The sequence below is a fragment of the Heterocephalus glaber genome, unplaced genomic scaffold (genome assembly GCF_053883595.1).
Source record: "Heterocephalus glaber isolate CG9 unplaced genomic scaffold, H.glaber_assembly_v1.0 deba00001504, whole genome shotgun sequence".
Lineage (NCBI taxonomy): Eukaryota > Metazoa > Chordata > Mammalia > Rodentia > Bathyergidae > Heterocephalus > Heterocephalus glaber.
In genome coordinates this window covers 70,784,800-70,805,184 of record NW_028258324.1, presented here as the reverse complement: position 1 = coordinate 70,805,184, position 20,385 = coordinate 70,784,800, and positions in this window count along the sequence as shown.

Genomic DNA, 20,385 nt, shown 5'->3' with positions numbered 1-20,385 from the left:
TGAATCAGTGGCGCTTTCTCAAAGGCACCATCCTGCGTTCAAACACCGTTCTCATTACCTGAATCACATTTCCCTTCAGACATTCTCAAGCTACCTAACTTGTCCTTCAGATCAGCCTCAATGTCATCTCTCCAAGAGGCCTAGAAGAGGCCTTTCCCACACCTTCACTCAGATCTCTGTGCTTCCTTTCTATGTGTATACAGTTGTATCATATCTCTGCAATAACGCGGCATTCCAGAAATCCTCATTAAACATCTCCACTATGTCAGGCAGTGTGCTACTGGGAATATAGATGTACTACCTCTGACATCACAAAGTCCCTCGGCATTGGAGGAGAAAGGCGCAAGTGAATAAATAGGACATTGTGGGAAGTACGGTGCAAGAGGCATTAAGACTCTGGGATTTAGAGGAGGGGGATATAACTCAGTCAAGGAACGGGGAATGAGAGGCTGGGAGAGATTTCTAGAGATGGTGAGAGGTCACCAAGAGAAAAGAAGGGCTGAGTTGGGTGTGGTGGTGCACATCTGTAATCCCAGCTACTTGGTAGAGGCAGGAAAATTGAAAGTTTAGGCCCAGGTTGGGGCTGGGGATTTAGCTCAGTGGTTTCGCTGCCTGCCCTGCAAGCGCAAGGACCTGAGTTTGATCCCTGGTACCAAAAAAACAAAACAAAACAAAAGAGTAGGAAATATTGAAAGGGAAAGATTGTACCTCCTGAGAGCAGGAGGGGGCCGAGTGGGTTGCCAAGACTTTTCAGGGGAGGTTTTATAATGCACAGCCATGTGGGTACAACGTGGATTAAAGCTATGATCAACCAATAAGGTTACAAGTATAGCCGCGTAGGTAGCAGGGATCCACTGGGGAACCAAGTCAAGTAGCATGTGTGCATGGAAAGAACAAGGAACTTCTCGGGAAGGGATGGGGCAGAGGACTTGGTCACCACAGAGGTGACTGGTGTCTGTCTAGACCTCACTTGGCCCGGTGTTACCGCTTACTTTGTCCCTCGGGGAAGCTGCAGGCCTGGTCATTCATCTTTGTCTGAAGCCTGGTCTCCAACTGATGCCCCTCCAGCCCCAGCTGTGATGTGTTTTCATCTTTTGCCCTGACTCTTGAGGGCCCAGGCCTGTCTATAATATTTCTGCCCCATTTAGCTGTCTATAATATAACCATCGCCACAATCAAGATATAGAACATTAAGTTAGTTCCCTTGTGTCCCTTTATAGTCACCCTGCTTCCAGACCTTGGGAACCATTTATTCCTACGTTTTGATTTTTGAAGAATATCGTAGAAATAGAATCATATAACATGCCTATGTGCAAACATGTATTTTCATTTCTTTGGGTAACAATGCTCAGGACTGGGACGGCTGTGTTGTGTGGAGCAATGGTTGCTTTTACAAGAAATTCCCCTTGTGGTTGTCCCATTTTGCTTTCCCAAGAGCAGTGGATGGGAGTTTCAGTTTCTCTGCGTCTCTTCCAGCTCTTGGGATTGTCAGGGCTTCAGCAACTTTAACGGAACGTGCTATCTCACTTTCATTTCTTTAACCCAAGTCGTTCCCCTTTAATAAATAAGACTTGTCTGGAAGCGATGTTTCAAAGCTTGAGGGGCCTTCTGGGGACAGTAGAGGAGTACCTAGTGGAAGAATTGCTGCGAACAGAACAGCGTTGCTGATGGATTGGGTCATCTTTCCCTGTCCTGTTTGCACTTCTTCCCTCTTGCCAGAAGAGGGCAGGAGGAGAGAGCAGAAAAATAGGCTACTTTTTTTTTTTTGGAGACAGGCTCTCGCTCGAACTTGGAATCCTCCTGCCTCAGCCTCCCACAGTGCTGAAATGACAAGTCTGTACCACCATGCACGACTGCCCCCCTTTTTTAAGCTCATTAGTCCTCAGCATCCAAAGCGCTAGCATGCATTATTATATTTATAGTTTTGCCTGAAAACCTTTCCGCCTGAACCTGCTTAGCTGCTACCTTGTGAGGCTTCATTCAGCAAATGAACCATGCGAATTGATTTATCGTCGACCCCGATGCACGCTGTAACTCCTTCCCTGCCGAACCACTGCCAATCTAACCTGCGAACTGAGCTACCTTTGTAGAATCCTTGCTAAGTCCTCTCGCAACCGTCCTGCCTGGAGCTTGTGTTAGGGAACCCACGAGCCGGGCTGGGGTGAAGCCCTGTCCGTCCTCTTCTCTGACTCTCCAGGGACCGAGGGAGACGGGGAGGACTCAGCCGGCTACAGGCCCACCCCGCTGAAGCCTGGGCTGGGGCCTGGGCTGGGGCCTGGGCGGCAGGATGCCCGGAAGACACAGTCCAGCCTGAGCGCGGGGCGCCCCCTGGCAGCCGGAACCGGAAGTTCCAAAAGAGCTCCATTCGGGCCAGCTGGTACCCCGCACACCTGAGGTCCTGGAAGCAGAAGGTCGGGGTGGCACCCGTCTATGTCTCCCCCATCACTCTCCCAACTACTACCGAGCACCCAGCACAGTGCCGAGTACCCGCAGAGAATGGCAGGAAGGCCACATTCACCACGAAATTGCCTTCCTTGTCCAGGAAGTGGCCAGGGTTGGACTGGGGAGGGGTCTCCCAGTGCTCGGGGTTGCGAGGCCAGGTTGGGCAGGATGACCGTGCCCTGCAAACAGAAGTCGGTACAGCTCAGAGAGCCTCAGAGACCCAGTCCCCCGCCCTGACCCTGGGCCCAAGTGAGCTTGGGGGCACCCAGTGCGCTGGTGGCAGTGGCCAGGGGCAGGGCCTAGACGTCGTCGGAAGGGGGCTCCTCTGTAAGGGAGGGGACTGCGTGGACAGCAGTGAAGAGCTAGGGTCACGCCCCCTGAGCTGATGGCAAGCCACATGTGACAGCGCCACACAAAGAACTGCGTAGTGAGACCCTGTCTCTGAAGAAGTGAGTGACAAGAAGCAGGATCCCACCGATCAGGGAGGGAGCAGGACGCAGGACGGAGCTGGAGGCTGCAGTCATGGTAACCTCTCCTCCTCCCCCTGTGGCCCTGGGCTCACCGAAACAACACAAGGAGGCCGCCGCTGCAGCAAGGAGGGGGCTGGTTATGGCCCCTGGACCTAGGACACCCGGCACCCGAGTTCTGGGGAAGGCCCCCTACTCCGTGGCTCAATTATCAAGGGCCATAGAATTAAACCACGGGACCCACTACAGGATTCTTGGTTTTGACAAAGATAGTTTGGAATTTAAAACAAAAACAAAAACAAACAAAATCTCAACAGCATTTGAAGCCTGCACCCCAAGCAGAAGCCAAGAATGAATGAAGAAGCTGAGGAGATGTAACTACTTCCAGAAGGACTTTCTGCTGTTACTACGGCAGTGCTGTTGGCTCAAGGAAGGGGCCACTGTGGGTTTCACCAGAGGGGCAGAGGCGGCGTGTTTCATGCACGCTTTCCCGTTATAGTCCGGGAACTCCCCTCCTGTTTTCTCCATGTAGAATTAAGTGGCCTCTGCATTGCAACAATACTTTTAGACCCCGCCTCCTTTTTCTTCTAGTTGTGGTGCTGGATATAGAAACCAAGGCCTTACACATGCTAAGTGCGTGCTGTGCCAGTGCACTACACCCCAGCCTGCTCAACAGTCAGTAACCATCACCTCCAGGTGAAGGGGCCCTTGCTGAGAATGCTCTTTCCCTCCAGAATGATCTCCATCCTGCGCTGCCTCCTTGCAAAGTGACTGACTGATCTCACAGAAGGGGTTCAGAACACTGGTTCTCCGCAAAGGAAGGGCAGCTCCCTGTCCCCAGCTAGCAAAGCCAGCTGTCTGTTGGATGCCTCCTGGAGCCTGTGTGCCAGCTTCTCCTCGGTAAATGGAGCTTTGAATTTCACAATCAAATAGACTGAGCAGAGCTGGGCTTCACATGCAGCCACTGTAGCAGGGACCATTGCTGTCGTCGCTGATGAAATGGTTGGGGAGAGTTTAGGGATATCTGTAACATTTAATGATCTACTGTCACACTTTGATTCCTTTCAGCAGATGTCTCTCTCCCAAGATGTAAAAGCTCAGTATTGATTCCAGGTTGTTAATGGACCCCTGGAGTCTTTTGTCACAGAGCAATTCCTAGAATCTAATTGGCAGGAGCAGGGTCTGAATAAGGATATTTCTAATTCCCAGTGGCATAAAACAGAGCCGAGCTCTGATCCCCACCTTTTTAACTTGATGCAGTTTGGCACAGTGTTTAGACCACCTGCTGAGCCAGCAGCACGACAGGCTGATGCCACCCTGGTCATGTTCTCACTTCCTGGGAGACGCATCACACACCTATGAACTTGGTGGCCAATCGCTGTCCAGGACAGTTTGGTGTCCTGGGCTCAGGCCCGCCAACGAACAACACAGACATCCCCACCTGATTCGTTGGCTCATTGGCCTTCCTAGAGAGGCATGTATGGAGCAATCAGTGGTGGAAAGAGCAAGACCTTTGGAGTCACAGAGACATGAATTTGGAACTGAGTTAAGCCACTTATTAGCTGTGTGTTTGGGGCAGTTGCATGAGCTCTCTAGGCTGAAGTCTCCCTGCCTCTACAAAAGCAATCACAGTAACGACTGTCCCATCTAAAGGCTAAGGTTGCCATGAAGGAGAAATAAGGGGAGGCAGGAATCAACAATTTGATCGATTAATGATAAATTAAAGATGGCATCCTGGGAGGCTCCTGGAGCTGAGTCTGCCTTGGACCCCAGTTGTGAGCACTGATGAAGACTGTCATGGTGGTGAAGACTCTTCCCATCGCTTCCCTCATGTGCCATGTTCACCACCACAGCCCTTACCAAGGACAGACAGGCTAGCACATCAGGCCAGAGCTGACCCCCTTTCCAAGGAGAACCTTGGGGCTCCAGCCCCACCTCTGCATACCTGTGCCAGAGGGCCGGATGGATGCGTGTGTGTTTCGTTCTCCTTAAAATGGCAATCTTGCCTCCTACAGCCCACGACAAGTGCCCTATTAAATGCTCCCCAAAGATCCCTGACTCCTCCTGTTCCCAGCCCTGTGGGATCCCCTGCTCTGAGGCCGGGCGGGATCTAGTTACCCACCTCTAGCAGATGGAGCAGGTCTGAGATCAGCTTTCAAAAGCTTCTGCTTGCGGTGCTCGCTCGCTTGCTCTCCCTGACAGAGGTCAGTTGCTGTTTTGAGCTGCCCTATGCCAGAGACCCCTGTGCCAGGGAACTGAGCGTGGCCTCCAACGGACAGCCCAGGAGAAGTGAATCCTGAGAATCTATGCGAGAGAGCCGGAAGCAGAGCCTCCTGGTGGAGCCTGCAGGTGAGGCTGCAGCCTTGCCCGCACTAGAGGGAGCCCTCGTCCAGCTAACCTGCGCCCAGCTTCCTGAGCCTCAGAAGCCGCGAAGTCAAGCGCTGTTTCAGCTTCGCCCTTTAGGGAGAAGAGTAGTCCCGCATCTTTTGTCCAGGCTCTGCCAATGGCACCGAACGCCGTGTAGCTCGTGGTGCTGGAGCGAGGCCTGAAAGGCCCGCCGGGCACAGAGCCTCAGGACACGGCCAGCCTTGGCGAAGGGCAGGAAGTCCAGCGCTGTCCTCATGGGGTTGTGTCAAAACCCTTGATGGAAACCGACCTGGAGAAGGCTCGCTCCAGATCTGCAAGCCTCAAATCTGTTATTTTGGCTTCACACAGAAATGCGCTCAACTTTGTTAAACTTTTATGCAAGAAAATAAACGTCAACTCCAGTGTTCACTGGGACGGTGGAAGATGTCTCGTCTATGTGGAAGGCAGAGAGCAGGCATCCACACAAAATACGGAGCCCTAAAACAAGGAAAGAACCATAATCCTTCATAAGCAGCATCTAATACCCTAGAGGAGCACCGGCTGAGAAGTAAATTTTTTGGTACCGGAGACCCAACCCAGGATCTTGCGCTTGCAAGTCAGGCGAGGTGCCACTGAGCTAAATCCCTGGCCCTGAGAAGTAAATTTTTAAACATTTATATTCTGTTTGCCTTGTAAGTTAACTATTTCTGTGTGTAAGGATATTTTCTTGTGTGAGAGATTTGATCTTGCTGTTGAGTTGGAATTATGCTAAGAAGGGTTTCTCTGTGAAGATATGACCACAGTTAAATTTAAGAGAAGCTCTTTAGAAGTGGGAACATCAAATAGAAAGGCTCTACATGTACAATGTTATTATCTGATAATATTATCTAATAATAATAGCTATCTAATTTTTAAGTCTGTGCATACATCTAGGTGATAGCTAAAAATTTGTAAGACTCAGCTCCAAATATATAACATTACCATATTAATGCTGGACTTCACTGTGTTGATGGACATGAAATGATATAAAATGTTTTTAAAGGAAAAATATTTTTGTAACTGACAGCTGACGCATGTCTATCCCACGACTAGCAGAGACTGTCTTACTTGGCTTTGTGAGAATCATAGCTACTCATACAAACAAAAGCTTGTTGGAAGATCGTTTTGTATGATTTTCTTTATCATTGAAGACTAAAACACTTCCATTTATACTTACAATTTCTTTTTCTGGTACTGGGGATCGAACTCAGGACCTTGCACTTGCAAGGCAGGCGCAGCACCACTGAGCTAAATCCCTGACCCCTAAAGTTATAATTGTTTTTAAAAAAGAATATGCAATATGTTCTGTGTCCCTTCTCAGGAAATTGATGTTTCAGTCAATAAAAATATTTTGAATAATCAAGGTTGAGATTAGAAGCAGCTGCCATTTTTAGGAACATTTCTGCATCTTTAAAAAACATTCTACCGGGGATTTTAGCTCAGTGGTTCCACCGCCTGCCTGGCAAGCTCAAGGTCCTGAGTCCGATCCCCAGTACCAAAACAACAACAAAAACTACAAAAAAGTTTTCTGTGTAAGTCAGTGTACAATATAGTATGTGCTGGGCTTTGCAAGGCTTTTATGAAAGATGATTCTCATAGTAACTTTTCAGAATGTGATAAATCCAAGCTCTCTTAATGTACCCATGCTTCCTTTTGTTATATAAGGAGAAGCATAGCCAACTGGGATTCATTTTGTGCCTGTCTCTAAGGAAGTTCAACCCAAGTTTTATGCAGTTGCTTTTAACCTAAATAATTTGTTTGTGACAGGGTCTCACTATATAGTTCAGGCTGGCCTCGAACTTGGTGGCAATCCTCCTGCCTCAGCCTCCCAAGACCTGGAGTTACAAGCATGCACACTCACATCTGGCTTAAGAGGCTGCTTTTAACCTAAATTTTGTGAGGGATTTGGTACTGGTTATCGAACTTGGGACCTTGAGCTTGTGAGGCAGGCAGCAGAACCACTGAGCTAAATCCCCAGCCCTAACCTAAATATTTTTATGTAACTCTCTTCCTGTATCTCTCATTTGGTAGCTTTTCTTTTACCCTTGTTATAAAATATAATAAGAATTGGGCACCATTGTGGGCACCTCTAATCCCAGCACTCAGGAGGCTGAGGCAAGAGGATCACTGTGAGTTCGAGGCCAGCCTGGACTACACAGTGAGTTCAAGGTCATCCCAAACTACAAAGTGAGACCCTGTCTCAAACAAACAAATCACACCTATGGAAGACAAAAATATACGTGAACAACAAAGACTGGGAAAGGAAACATTAAAGTGTCTGTGAGGGTTTTCTGTGAACAGTAGGAAACTGAAAATATCCACCAGTGAGTGCATCTTGTATAACCCATCGCAGATGCCATAGACAGACAGATGATGCGCAGATGACAGCTGGACAGACAGAGGATGATAGAGAGCTGGCAGGCTGGCAGAAGCTTTAGCGGCGAAGGAGTGTCTCCGACAGGTGCTGGGTCGGGGAGGGCCCCTGGGTGAGGCCCCGCCAGGCCTGGCCTGCCTCACTTCCCTGCTGGTTGTGCCTCCTGGGGCTTGGGGTGCAGGCACCGCCCCAGCACACCCATCACTCTGCTGTGGGTCCTGATCCCATCCTGGGATGCAGGGAGTGCGGATAGCATTGGATCCCACAGAAGGGGCTCCTCTCAGCCAGCTGCTTGCAGTGTGACCTGCAGCACGTCCTTCACCTTCAGCCCCAGTGTGTGGAGCACTGGGCACATATGGGGCTCAAGCATGGGTCCTTCCCCTTCCCATAAAGGTCCCATGCAGGAATAAACCCTCGGAACTCCTGCTTGACCTTGAGTGCAAGTGGCAGGGCAGGGTGTGACTCGAGGTCAGGAGCCTGAGCAGCCACGGGGGACAGGGAGGGTGCAGAGGGGAGGGAGGGAGCCTCCGGGACCCACACCAGTCTCCCGCAGAGGGTGCAGCAGGAGCTGGACGCGGTGCTGGGCACTGCCCGACCGTCTGCTACGAGGATGGCGACGAGCAGCATAGTGAGTTCAAGGCCAGCCTGAACTATGTAGCGAGACCTTGTCTCAAAAAACAAACAAATAAATAAAAAGAAAGAAACCCAGAATTGGGCCTCACAGCCTCTATCTTTCACCCACTCTGCGCCCTCCTTGCCAGGCCCTGGCTGAGGTCCCTGCCTCTGGGCCCTAGCATCCTATGGCCTGCACCGCTGCCTCCCAAATTACCCAGTACCACATAGTGCTGGTGAAGGCCAGGCCCGCGTCGATGGCATGAGTCAGTTCCCGGAAGATGGTGAGGAACGGTGGCCCCGATGACTCTGGCCATGGACTCAACAATGAGGACCTGAGGGTCGAAGGCTCTACCTGAGGACAGAGGGCAGGGCGCAGGGACGGGAGGCACAAGAGCCCTGGCCCAGCCCTCGCCCTCTCCTGAATGTGACTCCCCGTGTGTGTATTCAGCGCTTCCTTCTCGTTCCTCATTTATGCACCCACCAAGTGCTTACTGAGCACCTTCTAGGTGCTGGGTTGTCAGAGAGGTGGCAGGCAGGTCACAGCTGGGAAGAAAGGGGACAGGCGGCCGCAGTGCCTGGGGTCCTGGGCCTCCGTCCACCCACCTTGGAGAAACTCCCAGGCCCCGGACATGGCTTAAATGTTCCCAGCATCACAGACACAGGCTGTCACACGCTGTAGGCTCAGCCTGCTCCACAGGCAGGTGCGTGCCCGTGGGTGCCTGACCAGCCCCTCCTCACCCTGCTCCTGGCGGAAGATTTCAGCCAGGTCTGTCGCCTCGTCCTGCAGCTGCAGCTCCAGCGCCAGCCTGCCCAGGCCCAGCCCGAGGAGTGTCATCAGGCAGAAGCGCCTCTGTTGCCGCCACGTGTGCCCGTTGCTGCAGATGACCCCTGGGCCTTGGGCGGGCAGGGCAGGGATGACAGTCACCAGCCCACCTCCACCTCCCAAGCCCTGGCTCTCTCCAACCTACCCAACCAGTTCTGGGCCGGTGCCCTGAGCACAGAGTGAGGGGCTCTGTGGGGTGCGGGTTGGTGACCCCGTGATCAGCCTGATGTCGGTGTTCGGAGTTCTCACAGGAAACGGAGGGGAGTGTGATGAGGGATGTGGCTCAGTGGCAGAGTGCTTGCGAACCATGCGCAAGGCCCAGTTCATCCCCAACGCTGCAAAATTAATGAATTAAAGATAAAAATTACTTGTGGGCTTGAAAGAAAGCGAATAGGGACACAATAGGGCATTTCACGGTGCTGCAATCACACTACAACCAAATGCTTCACTTTGAAAAAAGAGGAAAAGAAATGGAGGCAGAGGTGGAGAAGGGAAGGGAGGAAGGGCCCTTCCGAGGGGAGAAGGAGGGCCAGGGTGTTTGCCGAGCCCGGTATTGTCTAATCTCCCCGCATCCTGGGGACCTACGGGCACTGAATGGGGAGCACAGAGGGCAGGGGTGAGGCGCGGCTCATTCTCCAAACAGGGCCTGGAAGAGGGGCCTGAGGGGCCTGCCAAGAACTGCTCCAAGTTGCAGACCAGCGATTCCTTCATGGCCCGGGAGCCGCTCAGCACCACCACGGGCGTGGGGCCGACCCATGCTGTGAGCACGCTGGCCACTCCCCAGGACCCTCCTCTGGACATGAGCTCCCCACTTTCTTGCACCCAACACACTTCGGGGACGCCTTCTCGGAGCACCTCCACCCGTCCCAGGCCAGCCAAACCCCAGTCACAGGCTCCCTGGGCACCAGGAGGAGCCCCGGCCCGCCTGTCCTGCAGTGGTTATGTCTGTCCCTTTGCAGACGCAAGCTACAAGCAGCCACCGCTCTGGAGGGCTCAGTGTCTTGGGTGGGCTTCCCGCGTGTCACCTGAGTCCACCCTCAGCCTAAGTGTGCGAGGTGGGCGTCTTCATCTCCACACGGTGGGTTAGGCACCAGAGGCCAAAAGACAGACCCTGGCTCTCCAGACAGTGCTCTTTCCACTGCAGGTGGGGCCTGGGGATCCATGATCGGGACCCTTAATCAGGTATTAAGAAATTACGAAACACCCACAAGTGTCGAACCTCACCTCCTTCCACTGTCCCTGGGCTGAGAGGAGGGGACCCTGTCTGCCTCTACTCGAGGACAGACCCCCTTACCTGGAGCAGCATCTCTGGGTGCAGCCGGAGGTTGAGTTGCCACAGGTTACCAAGGACGGGGAAGGAGAAGCGGCCGGGGGAAGGGGGCGCCCTTCCCAGTAGAAGGTGCCAAGTGTCAGGAGCAGGAAGGAGCCAGCCAGAAAGGCCAGCCCTCAGGCAGAGCGAACATCTCCACGGCCCTCTGCTTCCAGCACGGCCTGCCCTGCCTTTATGCCCTGCTTCCGGGTGGTGCCATGGAGAGATTCAAAGCCCAGGAGTCTCTTCCCAGGAGGGTAACTCCATTTGGTCACATCAGCCACGCCAGGGCCACGCTGCTCGGTAGGGCTGCAGGCTCTGGCAGGGGACATGCTGGGACACCCTCAGTGCCACATCAGCCTCTGGCCTTCGGAGCCCTGCCCTGGGGCAGCTCCTTTCACCCCCACTTGGGTCAGGGGCTCTCAGCAGACTCCCGGGGCAGTTGAGGGGGCTCAGGGCATCATTGGCCATGGCATTGGCTCCTGGGGACACACTGCTCCATCTGGACACAACCACGGCTGCTCTGGTGCCTGCTTCCTCTGCGCATGTGTGCAGCACATCCTAAGGGCTCGTCAGCCTCCGCATCAACGCCGCTCCAGCCTGGTCTGCTCAGGCTCCTCAGCTGCTCCGGAGCCCCATGTTTCCAGTTCTGGAGCCTCTCATGTGTCAGCTCTCTTGGGAGCAGACTGCTGGGGTCTAAATCCCAGCGTCACCCCTTACTAGTTGATCTTGGGCAAGATCTCCCTCTGCCTCAGTTCCTCATTTGTGTGATGAAGACAGGAGAGAGCGTTTTTAGCGACTGTCTTATGCAGCTATGAGGCCAGTGCCCAGCAGCTGAGAGGCCACCCTGAAGTTGGGTAAACGGAGGAGAGTTTAATCCAGAGGTTGGCAGAGGCATGTGAGCAGGGTTCAGGGAACCCACAGGGAGAATATCAGCCACAGTGGGGAGCCCCTTGCACTCAGGCTTACAGAGCGGGAGACCCCGTGTTGAAGGGTACAAAGCGCAGCTGGGGAAGACTACAGACGGGGCTGGCAATGGTGGTTGCACAAGGCGGTTACAATGGTGAGCGGCATGTATGTGGACAGGACCTTACTACTGGGCGGAGAGGGTCTCTCTGCCTCGTGCTCTGCTACGACTCCTCCAGGGGTGCCGGGGATGTCACAGGCTGACAGACCAAGGGATGTGGACATGGTAGGTGCTTGGACTACGCTCGTACAAACAGTGCTGCTGTGCAACTTCCAGGAAACCGCTGCCTTCTGGTTCTATAGGCTGCCTCTCCAACAAGTCATGTTCCTCCCTCCTCAAAACACTGCTTAGGAGCCTAGTGTGGTGGTGCACGTCTGTAATCCCAGCACTCTGGGAGGCTGAGTCAGGGTTGCAAGTTGGAGCCCAGTGTGGGTGATTTAGCAATTTAGAAAGACCCTGTCTCAAAATTAAAACAATAAACATAAACATAATGGTCTGGAACCTTCTGCAGCCAACTCCACCAATCGCTAACCACCCCCAAACACACCCGCTTTCCCACAGTGCTCTCTGATCCGTTTCCTAGCTCTTAACTACTGGGGTTTCCACCCCATCTTTTTCACAGCACAACCAGCTCCATGGTGGGCTCCACACCTCCCTCTCTCTGAGATTCTCTGACAGTATCATTGATAGCTCAGCCCCTAGCTGCCCCTGAAAGCGGTGACTCACTGAGGGAGTCAGTGGCCCCGAGGCCCTGCCTCCCAGCACGCAGCATCCCGTGTGAGCACTGGGTCCCTTGATGTCAGAGCTCCTTCTGAGCCCGGCAGCCTCTGACCTCCTGTCTCCACTGCACTAAGAGCTACTCAAGGCCCTGGACTGTTTGCAGCTGATATGTCTTGCACATCAGTAGGTGTAAGCGACCCCGGGTCCCTGGCTCCACGCTGGGGCGTCATCTGTAGCTGGCTCACCTGGCCAGCCTTGCTCCCAGACCCAGAGCTACTTTGTTCCTCCCTGACCCTGGGCAAACAAGGATGAATAATAAAGAGACACAGAGTCAGCTCAACACACGTGCAGCCCGAGCTCCTACCTCCAGCAGGCAGAGGGGCCTGAGGCTTTGGCTCACCTCACTTCTATTCACCCAAACACAGGCACAAGCAATGAAAGTAACACAAGATCCATCTGGTCTCCAATATCACTAGTGCGGGTATTCTCTGGTAAACAGCCTCAGCGGTCTTAACTTTCCCTAGTATGCACTCGCCCCTGATGAGGCCTTTCTCCCATGCGCTCACAGAGGAGGCCAATTAGGCCTCAATTCTCCACTCATCCTCAACAACTAGGTACGTGGTTCCTCCATTCAATCAGACTCAGGCGGCTCGCACACCCAAAGCTGCCGTTTGTGGGGTGCAGTGAAGGGTGGTGCTGGTGGACGTGGGGGACTCAGTGGAGGCTGAAGCGCGGATGAAGGCAGCGGCAGGGCCAAGATGCCGACCAGGATCTGAGACAGACTCGTCATCTGCCTGTGACGCCCTCCACACTCCGCTTCGGTCCATCTGGCTTCTTAGAGCCTCCCCCAAGTCAGACACAGCTTCTGAAGCTTTTCTCTAAGATGGAGAAATCTGTCACCCTAGTGGAAAACTCGCCCACTCAACATTTCCAAGAGCATCGACCTCTGACAGACTTCCTCCCTCCCCTGCCCCAGGCTCACAGCGTTCTGCCTGTTCTGGGACACACCAACACCTGGGCCAGAGGCAGCTAGATTCTAGGGTGCCAGGGGACAGGGACATGGAGGCCTTTGCTGTTCACCCCGATGTCTGACGAGAGGCCTCCTCAGCGAGATGGCAGAGCCACCAGGTCGCCTGTGGGAGGGAGTCCCCATGCAGCGTGTGGCTGGTCTGGAGCAGCTGCCTAAGAGTCACACCTGCCCAGGCCACAGTCACCTTGTGACTTCATTCACTGCCACTACCTGGGCCAAGGGCTGCAGATGTCCTATTTAGAAATGGGGGCCAAGGATGGGCACAACTCAGACCCCTCTCCTGCGTTCCTCTCAGAATAACTCAATTCCACTCAGGTGTCTTGCCCAAACCCCTTCCCTGTATGCATTACTACCACATCACATTGTAAACTACTTCTCTCCAAAGTACTGTGAAGGAAGGTCATTTGCTTGACCAAATGGGAAGGCTATGGTTCAAAGCCAGGCCTTCTGTCTCTAAGTTTTTTCTCTTCCACAGCTGCCTTCCAGCCGGGACGGGCCAGCACACCCAATGAAAGGCTACTAAGGGCGGAGAGAACACATGTGAGGAACCGAACTCAGCATGTCCCGGAAGTTCTGATCCAGCTGCAGGGACCCCCAGGGACCCCCCCCCCCTTTCGGGGCTTAGACTGCTCCTCCTCTTCCTTCTGTGCTCGAGGTCCCTGGGGAGAGGCCTTTCCATGGCCCCTGGAGAAACTGGTAAAGGCCATACGTCACAGCCTCAGCCTAGGCAGGGGCCATTTCTCTTCACAATGTCCCCTCACAGTAGGGACCATCAGGCCCACCATGGAGGAGAGAAGAGATGGCACGGAGATAGAGACCACTAGAAATGGGAGAGACGAGGAGAGGTGAGGACAGAGAGATTCCCAAACTTATCTCCATGCACCTGAACCAAGAGGAGGTTTTGTTTCTTATGATCATGTTCATTTGCATAATATGCCCAGAGCCTCATGGGAGAGATGGGAACAAATATAAGCAGTCTGGCTGCCTGGAGATTATGTGGTCTCCAAAGGACAGCAGCTCTTTCTGGGGAAGGTTGGGAGACCCAGGGATCCCTCACAGAAGGGGCCTCCTCAGAGCCAAATCCAGGTGGCCAGGGCAGGGGCCAGGCTGGAGGACTTGGCCCTGGTTTGAGTATTTTATTAATAGTGACTTCTTTCACTCCCCAAAGTGACCAGCTTCACTGTGCCTCACGAGCATTCCACACAAACTCTGTGAGCCTCCCGGCTGTGTAGACGGAGAAGCGGTGTGGGTCATGAACTGGCCATCTAGAGTTCTGCTGAGTGTCCTGGTGGAATCTCAACCTCAGCTCTGACGAAGGCGGGCATGGCAGCAGAAGACACCCCTGTACCCTGCTGTGCTCCAAAGAGTACAATCTTGGGGCTCAGGCGGGACTCAGTGTCTGATGCATGTGCCAAAGGGCAGCAATCACCCCCTGCCCCGTCTCAGGGGCACCCGTGCCCAGTGGATTCTGCTTGCGAAGTTAGCCATCAACCAGAATGATGTCTTTATTATACTCAGCATATTCATCCAACCAAAAAATCAATTTATGGCAGCTATTATTAAAGATACTGTATTAAATATACTCAAGATAGGGCTGGGGATTTAGCTCAGTGGTTTCGCCGCCTGCTGTGCAAGCACAAGGACCCGAGTTCGATCCCTAGTACCAAAAAAAATATACTCAAGATAGTCAAAAGAAAAGATCCAAATCTTACAAAGAAAAAAATCTTTACAAAGAATAAGGGAAACACAGAGATAAACACACTTGCAGTGCCTGAGATTCCAACCAGCAGAAGAAGAGGAGAGAGACAGTGTGGTCCAGGATGCTTGAAAGGCAGAGAACTTTCCTGATACTAAATTCCGACAGAGATTTATTTTCAGACTATTATGCAGCAGGCAACGTGGGCAGCACGTATTTGGTGGAAGATGGAGCGGCAGCTTTCCCCAAGTGCCTGGGACTGGACAAGGGCAAAGTACTGAAACTGAAGGAGTAGGGGTCTTCCTGCAAGCACAGCAAGGGTCAGCTGTAGTGGGGTGACTCAAAGGCACAGTGCAATCATACCTAGGGTTCCCCACGCTATCCCTGCTCTTAGCCAAACATTGTTTCTTTCTAAATGTGAATGCCAGTGGTTGCATCACACGGCAGTGGCCCTGCGGTCTTGACCACCTGAGCCACCCCCAGAGGACATGTCCACGGGGGCTGCAGATCACTGAGGCAGCAGGTGGGCTAGACAGGGCAGCCTGGTGCCTGGGGACCCTTGAGGCTGGTCTGCAAGAGGCCTCTGAGCCCCCATCCTTGTTTTAGACCTTCTGATCTTACCACCCCTGGGCTGGAAAACCCTAAGATCAAGAAGGAAGAGTAGGATGAGGGGCAGAGCTGGTCCAGGCGTCACCCTAGCAGGGAGAACCCCCGGTGTTCTCGGTCTGCTGCTAGCACAGAACAGAGGTGCTGGGAGGAGGGAGGGCAAGAAAAGGAGATAGAGACAAATGATCTAAAGTCTCCTTTGGGATGTCAGCTCCATGTGCCTGTTTTTGGTCTTCAGTACCTACCACAGTGGCTGGTACATAATAGATGCTTAGTAAATATTTGAGGGGAAAAGAAAATAATACTGAGGGGGCTAGAGTTCAGGTGTTGGGAAGCTGTGAGGGAAGAGAGTGAACTCCTCAGACTGGAGGGAGAAGGGGATAGCCCCAGTTCCTGGAGGGTTGGAGTGAGGCCCACAGGGACAAGGTGGAGGGAAGACTCAGCTGTTTGGAGGTGACTGCTGTGATTCACTACCTACTGGAAGTGTGGCCTCAGATGGCAGACTTCATGCAATTCCTCATTTGCAAAATGTATTAAATAATTCCTGCCTGTAAAATGCTTGAGAACCCTGGATAAGGTCCAACTGAAAGTGTCAAGGACAGGGCACCTGAGTTCTAGCAAGTGGAGGCTAAGGGAGGTGACGGCATACGTGGCTTCTTCAGGGCTGGCCCGTGACAAGCATTCTGTGCATGGCATTCCATGCTCTCTTCCCTGCAAGTGGGTCCAGCTGAGAACTCAAATCCACGGCTGAGAGAGTGGTCAGAGGAAGGGCTGGGTTTGTGAATGGTGGCATGAGTTGAACCCTTGCTCCACCCTCCCTGGACCACGGGAAACTGCTGGAGCGTGGTCCATTGTTGTGCTGCCAGTCTGCTCTAGCTGCTCAGAAGCAGTTATGAGCTAGGAGAGTATGAAATGGTGACATGGAAATTGCCTTAAAAATCACACTCAAAGGCAATGTGCCAAAATGAAAAGTGAAACAAACTTGACAACCCTTGGAAATGGACTGGTCGTCTAAGTAGTGCATGAACAGCCAGCCATCTTCTCAGCGAGACATGCTCTGCCCAGCCTCTGCAGTTTCACTCTCCATAAAACACGCCTATAATACCAGCACTCTGGGAGGCTGAGGCAGGACAATTCCAAGTTTGAGTTCAACCAGGGCAATTTAGTGACTCAGGAAGATCCTGCTACAAAAAAATAAAAGGGCTCAGGATGTAGTTCTGTGTGAAAGCCCTGGATTCAGTCCCTACTGTGGCCAAAACGTAAAAAATTACCCTCCAGTCCTGACATTCCATATATATATTTTTTGAGACAAGGTCTTGCTGTGTAGTCCAGGTTGGTCTGGAACTTGCGGTGGTCCTTCTGCCTCAGTCTCCCGAGTGCTAGGATTACAGATGTGCACCACCATGCCCAGCTCTTTCATTTTTCATATCCCTTTCCCTACGTTTTTCTTCTTCTTGGCTCTTATCGTTATCTAATGTATTATATACTGTATCTTGCTTCTTGCCTGTTTTCCCAATAGAATGTAAACTCCATGGGGCAGGATAACTGTGTTTGTTTGTTTGTTTTGGGTATCAGGGATAGAACTCGGGTCCTTGAGCTTGCGCAGCAGGTGGTGAAACCACTGAGCTAAATCCCCGGCCCATAACTGTGTTTTATTCATGACTCTACTATCAATTCCTAGAATAATGCCTACCATTATCTGTGTGCTCAATAAATACTGCTGAATACACAGATGTCTACAGAAAATATAAAATCATTAAAATGTTTCCGACAAATATTTAATGGCCCGAGAAAATGCTTTTATCTTGAGATCATATGAACTGGATATGTAAGTTATCCTAGTTTTGTTTTGAAAGAGTTGGTACAGGAGGGGCCAGGGATTTAGCTCAGGTGTTCCACCGCCTGCCTCGCAAGCGCAAGGTCCCAAGTTTGATCCCTGGTACCAAAAAAAAAAGTTGGTATAGGAGTAATACTGTTATGTGTTTTTTAAAAACCTGGAAAATGTATAGACCAAATCATCAATAGAGCTTGGCTTTATTTTTTCTTTTTAAGCTTGTCTTTTTGCAGGGTATAATTAAGATGTATTTCTATAGTTTCTACATTTATGGAATAATGGATTTCTAACAAAAACCATGCATATTATATTTGATAATTTAAAAAGTAAAATGTGTATGCTTAGAAAAAACTAAAAATGGGTGATGAGAACTTCAATAATGCAATGTAGCCAAATGAAGTGGCTTTATCTTTTTTGGGGGTGCAGGTGGTTTTTTGAGACAGGGTCTCACTATGTAGTCCATGCTGGCTGTGAACTCACCATGTAGCCCAGGCTGGCTGTAAACTCATGGTGATCCTCCTGCCTTAGCTTCCTGAATGGTGGGATTATAAGGATGCATCACTGTGCCTAGCCCAACTATAGTGGTTTTAAAGAACATTTTAAACTGGAACACGCATGGAATTCCAGTCCTCAGAAGGCTGAAGCAAGAGGATCACTGTGAGTTTGAAGCCCGCCTGGGCTACATAGTGAGTTCAAGGCCAGTCTGAACTGCATAGTGAGACCCTTTCTCAAAAAAGCAGAACAAACAAATGAACAAAAAAGAACATTTTAGTTTTGGAAGGCCTCAGCTAGCTGGTTCATCTGTGATCTCTGTGTCATCAGCTGGGAGGTTCCACTTCCAAAATGGCTTCTTCATTCATAGGTCTGATGCCTCAGTATTTCATGGCTTCATTCTCTCCACATGGACTCAGCCCCCAGGGACATCCTTTGTGGCTTGTGCTTCTTACAGTATGTGGTCCCAGGATAGCTGCACTTACATAGCAGCTGGCTTCTAACAAAGTATGAGCTACTAGGCCACACAAGGGCTTTGCACAAACTAGCACACTATCATTTCTACCATATTCTGTTGGTCCAGGTGGTCTCAGGACCTGGCCAGATCCAAAAGAGGGGAGAAATAGAATCCCAGCTTTTTTTTTTTCCCCCAGTACTGGAGACTGAACCCAGAGCTTTTGCCCTGAGCTTTCTTCCTAGCCCTTTCAGTTTTTTGAGGTAGGGTATTGCTAAATTGCCCAGGCTGCGATCCTTCTGCCTCACCCTCTCAGAATGCTGAGATCACATTCTCAGAATGCCTGTGCCACCATGCCTGGCTCCCAGTTCTTGATGAGGACAGTGACAAGGTTATACTGCATAACAGCATGTGAGATGAGAGACATGTGTGAGATGGGAGACACTGTAGCAGATATCTTTGGAAAATAATATCCCACCACAATAGTGCTATAGGAAATTATTTGATTTCTTCACTACACCTTTTTGCATTCTTCCAATAAGCACAATAAGGATTCATCAGTTTTATAATCAGAAAAAATGCTATTCAATGAAACGTGAATCCAAAGAATGCAGCCAACCACCAGAGCAGCTGTTCCGTGGTTCATTACTTTCAATGCTACGCCCTGTTTCTAGGCAATCAATTCAAATGGGGTAGGAAAGGGGCTATCTCATCACCATCAAGCCATCCCTTGAATGCTGAGTACCCTAATGTTTTGGATTTCCTGACTCATTCCATATGAAGGACTCTCTCCTTCAATGCTTTTTCTTTTCTTTTCTTTTTTTCTCTTTGAAACAACTTAATTCCTTTTGGCCATGACCACAATGAAAGAACGTCTACAACTCTGATTTATATTAACAAGTATTCATTGACCACCCAGCACGGAGCTGACCCAAGTCAGTGGAAGTGTGGTAAGACTAAACATGTTGATGTGTAAAACATAATACTGAAGCCAGGGATTACAAGGTATAAAAAACAACAATTTATTGCCTCGGAGGTTATGTTCAAGGGTAGAAACATAAGAAAATCATCAAACATAATATGTAAAATAAAAGGAAATAATCCTGAAAATCAATGTGTCAATGAAATGTAGAAACTCAGAGAAACTGGTTGGAGGAGAAAAGGCTTTGTGGGAGAGAGAGAGCAGAACTGAGTGACAGAGTTCTCTGCTAGATAAACTGGCCCCAACAACTCTGCAACCTAAAACGGCCCCTGCCTACAGGAAGTGAGTCACTCCAGGGAGAACAAAGTCCTGCTTTTCCCCACCTTGCCCTCAGTCATAGCCCATCATCTGCCTCCACCACACTCCCCCGCCCTTATAAACCTCACCTGGCCAGCCCCTGGTTGCTGCTCTCGCCATTGTTCGAGACAGCCCAGCAGCTCTGTCCTTTAATAAAAGCCCTGCTTTGGGTGTTCATGTTTCGGCTTATTTCTCTCATTATGTTATTAAAAAAAAAAAAAAAAGAAAAAATCATGGCTCTGATTGACAAGAGAGTCAAGAAATTTCAGGCTGAGAAAATAATAAGACTTAAAGGTATGAGAATATATGGCCTATTTTTAGGGATATTGAGTAGAAAAGGATAGTTGGAGGCAGATAATGCGCACCCTAACTTATCAAGATCAGGAATATGGGCCATTCTCTAGGCAGCTATCCCTGAAGATTTTGGAGGGTGAAATATTTAACCAACTTGGATTTCTGGTAGTTTGACAATAGCAGGTGCCATTGTAGGTTCCCAGAGAGGGACACTGAGGCAGGGAGGCCAGTTAATAGGCAGTAACTACAGTAGAAAAGGCAGGCAGGTGGGCCTTAAATAGGGTGGTGGGAGAAGGGGTGTGATAGTGATCTACAGGACCTGGAAGTGACTGTACCTGGAGAGAAGGGGACTGAGGCATAGCTCAGGGGCAGAGTATTTGCCTAGCATGTGTGAAGCCCTGGGCTCAATCTCCAGCACTGGAAAAACAACAAACCACAAATGTTTGAGGGGCCAGAGAGTTAAAGATGAACTTAAAGCTGCCTGCCCTGAAGGCCAGGAATTCAGTGGCAGCCATCAAGACAGAGTGCTTTGTTGCCTGGGGGATGCCCCACTGAAGCTGGCCCCACAGAGAGGCCAGGCTCACAGCAGAAGGTGTCA